The sequence below is a fragment of the Meleagris gallopavo genome, chromosome 1, assembly GCF_000146605.3.
Source record: "Meleagris gallopavo isolate NT-WF06-2002-E0010 breed Aviagen turkey brand Nicholas breeding stock chromosome 1, Turkey_5.1, whole genome shotgun sequence".
Lineage (NCBI taxonomy): Eukaryota > Metazoa > Chordata > Aves > Galliformes > Phasianidae > Meleagris > Meleagris gallopavo.
In genome coordinates, this window is record NC_015011.2 from 126,411,173 (window position 1) to 126,419,247 (window position 8,075).

The 8,075-nt window shown below is 40.0% G+C and overlaps 1 long non-coding RNA gene across 2 annotated transcripts; it reads right to left on the minus strand.

The window, feature by feature from the left end:
* LOC104916158 lies at window positions 1-8,054 on the minus strand. Of its 2 annotated transcripts, XR_002121464.2 has the most exons (6): window positions 7,249-8,037; window positions 4,198-4,236; window positions 3,207-3,339; window positions 2,329-2,422; window positions 1,667-1,748; window positions 1-557 (listed from the first exon to the last, which is right to left on the minus strand). It is a non-coding gene; the product is annotated as an uncharacterized LOC104916158 (long non-coding RNA). The 2 variants fall into 2 exon arrangements; XR_796546.3 differs by having other exon boundaries at window positions 3,207-4,236; window positions 7,249-8,054.
* Between the last annotated feature and the right edge of the window lie 21 nt (window positions 8,055-8,075).

The following is an 8,075-nucleotide window of genomic DNA, read 5'->3' on the forward strand; positions in this document are numbered from 1 at the left end:
TGCATAAGGTTCATATTTTAAACGTTTGGTATCAGGGTTACAAGGCAGAAAGCAACTTTTAGCTACTTTCTGCTCCAGAAAATTCTTGGAGTGTATATATATAAAATGTTAAGTTGGGGAAATAGCATTTTGATTTTCTGTAGCACTACTCCTAATTCAGGAAATAATTTCTCCAGCAATGAACAGAAGAAATTATACCACATTTCTGTTATGTTGTTGATGAAGGGCTTTGTCTTAGATGGTGAAAAGAATCTCAGCAACTTTTAAGCAAATCTTCACAGCACGCGTTTTTGGAGGAGCTTGGTTGCCAGGCATTGCTTCTGAACAAAAGGAAAAGTAAACTTTTTTTTTTTTTAATGTGGTGAAATAGTTTCATTGATGCTCGTTTCTAGTCCATGCTGTGAAGAACACCGTAAATAATTGGAAATTATTAGGAGGTTGGGTGATTTTTTTTGTGTTGCATCCAAATCTGTTTTCCTTCTGGAAGATTAGGTCATCTCTTCAATCACAGTTATTTCCTCAGTACAACTTTTTTGAGATAGAAGCACATTCTCTGTCTAAGAAGAGGGGGGAAAGAATAGCCTTTAACATACAATAAACTAAAGGTTAATTGTTGGTGTTCACAGAAAACATTTAAAAACATTAAATACACAGTTCTAAAGGCACCCTGGTCTTGCTATTTTGATACATAAGAAATGTTTGCAAAGAAAGGGATGGGCAAGATGACCAAAAGTTAAAGAACACTGAAATAAAGTAGATGATTGTAGGAATACAAATTTTCTAATGAAACGAGTTGGTTGGTAGGATCTAACCCAAATCTGAAAAGGAAACCAAGCGGTAGTTTAACATAAGCTTTAAAGAAGCAACTATGAACTCAGTACAGCGCATTTAGGGTTGTAAGTCATGAGATCTTTCAGCGATCAGGGATAAGTCTTCAGAAACGGGACAAACAGTAAATATGAAAGGTCATGAGAGCAAGTAGGGACAAGATGATGAAATGTAAGCTTCAGAAAGCAGAATCAGGAAAGGGATGTGTATATTTCAAAATAGTTCATAAATGTACTGGAAGGGATAGCCCTGTTATTCAGTGAAGAAACTCCTTGGATAACACATTTTAACTTCATCCATTTTGAAGAATTACAGCGGTCAAGTATAAATTGGGTCTGGGAAAGGAGATAAAATTCATTTTTAAGACTGAATTAGACAAAGGAGAGTCAGACAGGTAAGAGACCTGAAAATGATCTTCACAGCCTTGGTGTTTATGAAATTGAACTTCACTTGAACTCTGGCAGTTATTGCTGGTCAGCTGCTGCCTGCAACTGTGCCCATGCAACAGTTCGAGAACCACATCTACTTGCTTTGTGTATCATAGAATCATATCATAGAATGGCCTGGGTTGAAAAGGACCACAATGATCATCTAGTTTCAATCCCCTGCTATGTGCAGGGTCACAATTAACTGTCAATTTTAACTGTAAAATATGGCTGAGAATACACAGAAGATAACTGCTATACTCAGCAGTTACATAGGACACAACTAACTTTGCACAAGACCAAATCAGTTTTTAATGGACCTAATATGGATCTCATGTTTACACAGCAATTCTTCATGCCTGCAGCTTATGGTAGGTTACAGTTAGCCAATCTGATTGAACAGATGTACGTACCTGGATATCTTCCTCAGCTGTCACATCAAATTTGCCTCTTGGTTGTGGGATAGGAGGAAATATTCTTTTTGAACTGCAATACCTTTGGATAGAAAATGGGATTGTAAATAAAATGCTAGTGGTGCAACACAGCAAATCCTGTGTTAAACCTTAAGAGTGCTATTTATTGCCTTATAGATCGCTAAATGAGAGGAAGGAAAAGGCTCTGAATGTTGGCTGAGGGTTAACTATTTTTACACTGCTCCATTGGGTAACTCAGCTTACTTTGTGACTGAAGTTACAATAAATGATTTATTAAGCAAGACTTAAAATAACCCACCTGACACAAATATCCTTTACCACTAAACAAGAAGTTTGATCAAAGTAAGGACGCATTCATCTGTCTCAATTCCCTGTTCTCAATTCTGGTACTGTGTGAAGTCAGTAATTTTAAAATAATGTGAAAAGCTTTGAAATAAAGACAAAAAATGTTTTTCTTCAGGATCTGGTGGAACGACTCACTAAGTCTAACAATTTGTCTCCCCATAGTGTGCCACACTGCCATCCAAAACCATACTGCTGGTAATCCTGAATTACATTGATCAGATTGATCAGATTCTTCAAGGTTGTGCAGGTAGGAGTGATGTTTCATCAGAATTCCTGCATTAAGAAGGTTGGTTTACCTCTTGCAAAGGCAATAATGGAGCAGCGTCACTAGGATTGTTCCGAGTGCTATCAGAAGTAAAATCACAGAAATAAAGTAATCTTTCTCTCCACCTGAAACATATAAGAGAGAAATGTCAGCGGTCTGCCAGAAAGCTTTAACTCCAATTGCACCTGAACTTCTTGAGTCATCCAAAGGATTTCCACTTGGCATCTTACAGAACTTTGTTCAAAAGTTCAGATGCATTTAATGTACCTTGGAACATTCTGAACGTTTAAACTGCGGAGAAAAATAAAAAATCCAGACAATGAGGAGAAACGAAATGAAAAGTCAGGTTAGAGGTGGGACTGTTAAAGGAATGTCAAACAAGGAGGGAATAGGAAGATTCAGAAGGAAGAAGAGGAATTTGAGCATGGTGAAGCACTGAACAGGTTGCCCAAGGAGGTTGTGGATGCCCCATCCCTGGAGGCATTCAAGGCCAGGCTGGATGTGGCCCTGGGCAGCCTGGTCTGGTGGTTGGCGACCCTGCACATAGCAGGGGGTTGAAACTAGATGATCATTGTGGTTCTTTTCAATCCAGGCCATTCTATGATTCTATGAATTTGAAGATTTAAGAGGACTTTCAGAACTTCTGACAGAAAACAGTTTGGGTACACCTTCCTGTGATCCTCCTGTCTGAGTCACAGCTGCAGTTACTCATGGGCCACCAGCATCTGTTGCCATAGGATGTGAGCGCTTCATCTACATTAATAATTTTTACCCTGCTCCTTCCATGTCACTGAGTGAGAATTAAGATTTTACTCCAGTCTGTGAGCGTGAGAGAGAAGAGTTTGCAAACACATTAATACAGAAAAAATCCCCAAACCTACCCTAGATTACAGAATATTTCAGTCTTACCGAACTCTATAAGGTCACTCCATTCCCCCCACTTTCTGTTTACAGAACATCTTCTTTTTCCACGTGCTCTGATTTTCAGAATGCTTTTTTTTTCTGCGTTGTAACTTTTGAATTCATATTTGTTTTCAGCTACCTGCAATCAGAGTTAGAAGCTGTAATTCACTCCATCGGCAACTATTAATAAAATTTGAGTTATAATTTCCTGATACAAATTCTGCAAATGAAACTTATTTTTATGACTTTGCAGGTAAAGGGTTAGATGATCTTTCCCCCAAATGTTAAACCTTGTTACCCATTAGTTCATCCTACCACTGACTTTTGGAATTTAAAGATGTTTTTTGGAATTTGTTGCTACTTAAATTTTTTCTGTTAAGGATATCTTGTTTTCTTTGTCATGTATATACCCTAACAAATATAAAACAGGACAGAAAGCTGAAACTGGAGAAGCAAATCATGCAAAGACTTCCCTGAATAGAGTCTCTTTTTGTCAAATAGAGTTGATGCCTTTGAGATAATCCAACACCAGGTATGGATTGTCAGGCCTTGTGGTGCTTTATGCAGAGCCTGGAGGCAGTCGACGATGCTTGCAAGGCTGAGAACTGCCCATTTGCAAGGGTTTCATTCATTTTGAAGATCTCAATGTTCCTCCCATCTCTCTGTCCTGAACTACAGTGTTATTTGTCCAGAAAAAGACACAATGAAAAGAATATTTCCAATTTTTATTGAAGAAGAAAAAAAGCCAACAACTCTCTTAAAATCTATTTGTGAAATTAATGGAAAGTGTGACCTTTTCTGAAATGCAAGGAAAGTTCTCCCTGTTCCCATCCAAAAGGGAAATATTAAGACACATGATGCTGCCATGGGAAAATATATTCCTAATTTCTTTTGTTGATGGAAAAGCTACAGTTCCAGAGACAGCTATATTCTATATTACAGTGATTTACATGATAAACAGGCAAAAGAACAAATTTGTTGAAATAAGAATAGTTACGATTAAGGGAGGATCTTTTTTCTCTTCTGGGATCTTGTCCTGCAAAACAAAGACAAACTCAATTTTTTTGTTTGTTTGTTTTCTTGTCAAATAATCATATATTTCCCCCTCTATTTTTCTCTGTTTCTCACTTTAAAATTATAAGTGAAATACAAATGGAGATTCTACCCCAGTAATATCCCAGAATATAACACTTTATTCAGAGTTTTGTCTTCCTCTGTTTCATTTTGGTGAAGTGCTGAAACAGGCTGCCCAGAGAGGTTGTGGATGCCCCGTCCCTGGAGGTGTTCAAGACTAGATTGGATGGAGCCCTGGGCAGCGAGGTCTAGTATTAAATGGGGAGGTTGGTGGCCCTGTATGTGGCAAAGGCATGATCCTTGAAGTTCCTTCCAACCCTGGCCATTCTGTGATTCTGTGGTTTTAGAAAAGGAAGAAAATAAATTATGTCAGTGGCTGTGAGCTGTATTTGCCTCTATACGATGCACACTCCCATCCAACAGGTGTATATCTGAATTATCCAAGAAAAAAAAATCCTCTAAAGTAGCAGTATTGTAGGCTATAACTTTGCAATAGGTTGATAACACAGAGCACAAAACTGACATGAGCCACAAATTTATTTCCTTCAAGTTGAACTCTGATGGACATAGAATATTAATGTTGGAAAAGACCTCCAAGATCATCCAGTCCAACCATCTACCTACCACCAATATTTCCCCATGAAACCATGTCCCTTAGTACAACATAGAAGGCATATGAGGGATAAGCAGGTGATCCAAAATAGCCAGCACGGCTTTACCAAGGGAAGGTCATGCATGACCAATCTGGTGGCCTTCTATGATGGAATGATGGCCTTGATGGACAAAAGGAAGGTGACCAGTGTCATTTACATGGAGTTATGCAAGGCCTTTGACATGGTCCCACATCACATCCTTATCTCTAAATTGGAGAGATATGGATTTGAGGGGTAGACTTTTTGGTGGATAAGGAGTTGGTTGGATGGTCACAACCAAAGGGTTGTGGTGAATGGCACTATGTCCAGGTGGAGGCTGGTGACAAGTGGTGTCCCCCAGGTGCTCTTCAACATTTTCATCAGTGGCATCAATAATGAGCTTAAGTGCACCCTCCACAAGTTTGCCAATGACACCAAGCTGAGTGGTGCAATTGACATGTTAAAAGGAAAGGATGCCATTCAGAGGGACCTTGACAAACTTGAAAGGTGGGCCTAGGTGAACCTCATGAGGTTCAACATAGCAAAGTGCAAGGTTTTGCACTTGGGTTGGAGTAATCCCAGATATGTACATGGACTGGGAGAAGAACTCCTTGGGAGTAGTCCTGCAGAGAAGAAGGATCTGAGGGTTCTAGTGGATGAAAAACTGAACCTGAGCCAGCAGTGTGCTCTTGTAGCTAGAGAGGCCAGTGGTATCTGGGGCTCCATCAGAAAGGGGAGTGGCCAACAGGGATGGGGAGGTGATTGTCCTTCTCTATTCTGCCCTCATGAGGCCCCATCTGGAGTACTGCATCCAGGTCTGGGGCCCCTACTACAGGAAAGATGTAGAGCTGTTGGAGAAGGTCCAGAGGGCTGGAGCACCTCCCCTATTAAGACAGGCTGAGGAATCTGGGCTTGTTCAGCCTGGAGAAGAGAAGGCTATGATAAGACCTCATTGCTGCCTTCCAGTATTTAAAATGAGATTGTATAAAGGAGAGGAATCAACTTTTTTACTAGGGTACATAGTGATAGGACAAGGGGGAATGGTTTTAAGCTCAAGGAGGGAAGGCTTAGATTGGATGTCAGAGGGAAGTCCTTTACAGAGAGAGTGATGAGGTCCTAGAACAGGCTGCCCAAAGAGGTTGTGGATGCTCTATCCACGGAGGTGTTCATGACCAGGTTGGATGGAGCCCTGAGCAACCTGTCTAGTATAAGATATGGAAGATGGTGGCCCTGCCTATGGCAGGGTGGTTGGAACTTGATGATACTTGGGGTCCCTTTCAACCCAAGCCATTCTGTGACTCTATGATTTTCTGATCTAAACATTCCTTGAACACCTCCAGTGATACAACCACCTCCCTGGACAGCCTATTCCAGCAGCTGACCACTCTTTTGGAGAAGAAATTTTTCCTAATATCCAAACTGAACCTCCCCTGGCACAACTTTATGCTATGCCCTTTTGTCCTATCGCTAGTCAACTGGAAGAAGAGTCCATCTCCCACCTTGACATTAGAGTGATTCATATTCAAAATCACTGTGAATATTTACTTACACATTCAATGCAATCAAAATTTAATTAACAACAACAAAAAAAAAGCATTAACATGGACTGAAGAACCTGAACATTTTGAAATATTTAAGATGAAGTGCATAGGTGTAAAAATTAGCAAGCAGTATCACCAGCAGTGGTTGTGGTAAGGATTCCAGAAAAGATGGGATCCAGGAAACATTTACATGTAATGTCAGTAGGACAGCTGGCATTATGAAAAAGAGAATGTTATTGGAAGGAATGTCTCATTTCAGAAAATAAACCTGTTGTGTATAATGCATTATAAAGATTAGTATTTCCCCATTATTCACTGTCAGACGAGCTTTCTTGATCTAGGACATGGATGGAAGTCATTGGTCTGCTGTGGACAAGGTAGGTGTTACTGAGCTGCCTTCACTTAGCCTTGTAGTGCCCCTTACAGCTGCTTTGTAGTATTTTCCCTAGCCTCAGATGGCCCCTCCAGAATGTGTCTTAGCTGCTGTCACCACGTGGGTATCCCTGGTACCTCCACTCACCAGTGCCTGATTTAGTGAGCAGCAGCCCACAGAAGGGAGGTTGGAACTAGGTCATTTTAGAGGCCCGTTCCAACCCAAACCATTCTATGAATCTGTGATTCTCTTATTCTATGATATATTAGTTTGAAAAAAAGTCAGAAGCAGTGTAAGCTAGAACAGCAAGACTGGAGCAGTAGAACATGCCACAGCTTATCAAATAGAAGTCAATAAACCCAGAATAGGAATTTGCATGTTGTTTAGCTAGATATGGTGCCAAATGCAAACCAGTACATTGTTTTTACCTTGTTTTGTATGTTTATTTCATACTCAAAACAATCTGCGTTTTCCACATGACTTAGAAGGGGTTGTTGCCATGTAATTATGCAACCTCCTGGATTGCTAGTACAGTTGGCTGTGACATTCAATGGAGGAGGGAGTCTTTCTGGAATGAAATGAAATTCACATAGACATGATCAATAATCAACTACAACTCACATGTTCTTAGCAAAATATATGTGAAGCTGAGGCAACTAATTCAGCTGTATGCTGATGGTAGAAAGAAATGTTATCTATCTGCTAAATACAGGTAAAACACAGTATGAAAACTAGAGACTACGATGCTACAACTATTGAACATCTGACCTACGTCTACAAAACTTCTGGATGTCTGAAAGTGTCTCAAATGGCACTAGAGGCATGGTTTTTGGCAACTGGATCCTGCCCCAAATCTCTATCAGAAATTAAGCTTGTGGGTACTCACTTATTTAGTTAATACAGTCTTAATTTGCCAGTTGAATCCTCCCTCTGGTTTTTAGGGCACAATGTCCTTGCGGCTCTCATAGAGATGTGGAATTGCTGAGGTGGAGAAATGAGCCCACAGGAAAGCTGCCCTCAAAACATTTTTCACAGTTGTTTCTCACTTCTTGAGTCCCAAGGAATTGTTCACATTGTTCCCCAAGCTGCAATTTCAGGCACTCTGCCTTTGTTCATTTTAGTTAATTTCAGGAATGCTATCTTTTCAGCTATCTGGAATCAAGTTTGTATTACTGTATAGAGTCCTATAACAGCTGCACACATGTTGTTTTATTCTCTTTCTTTTTTTCCTTCAGAGAAAAATTCCTGGCTTTTT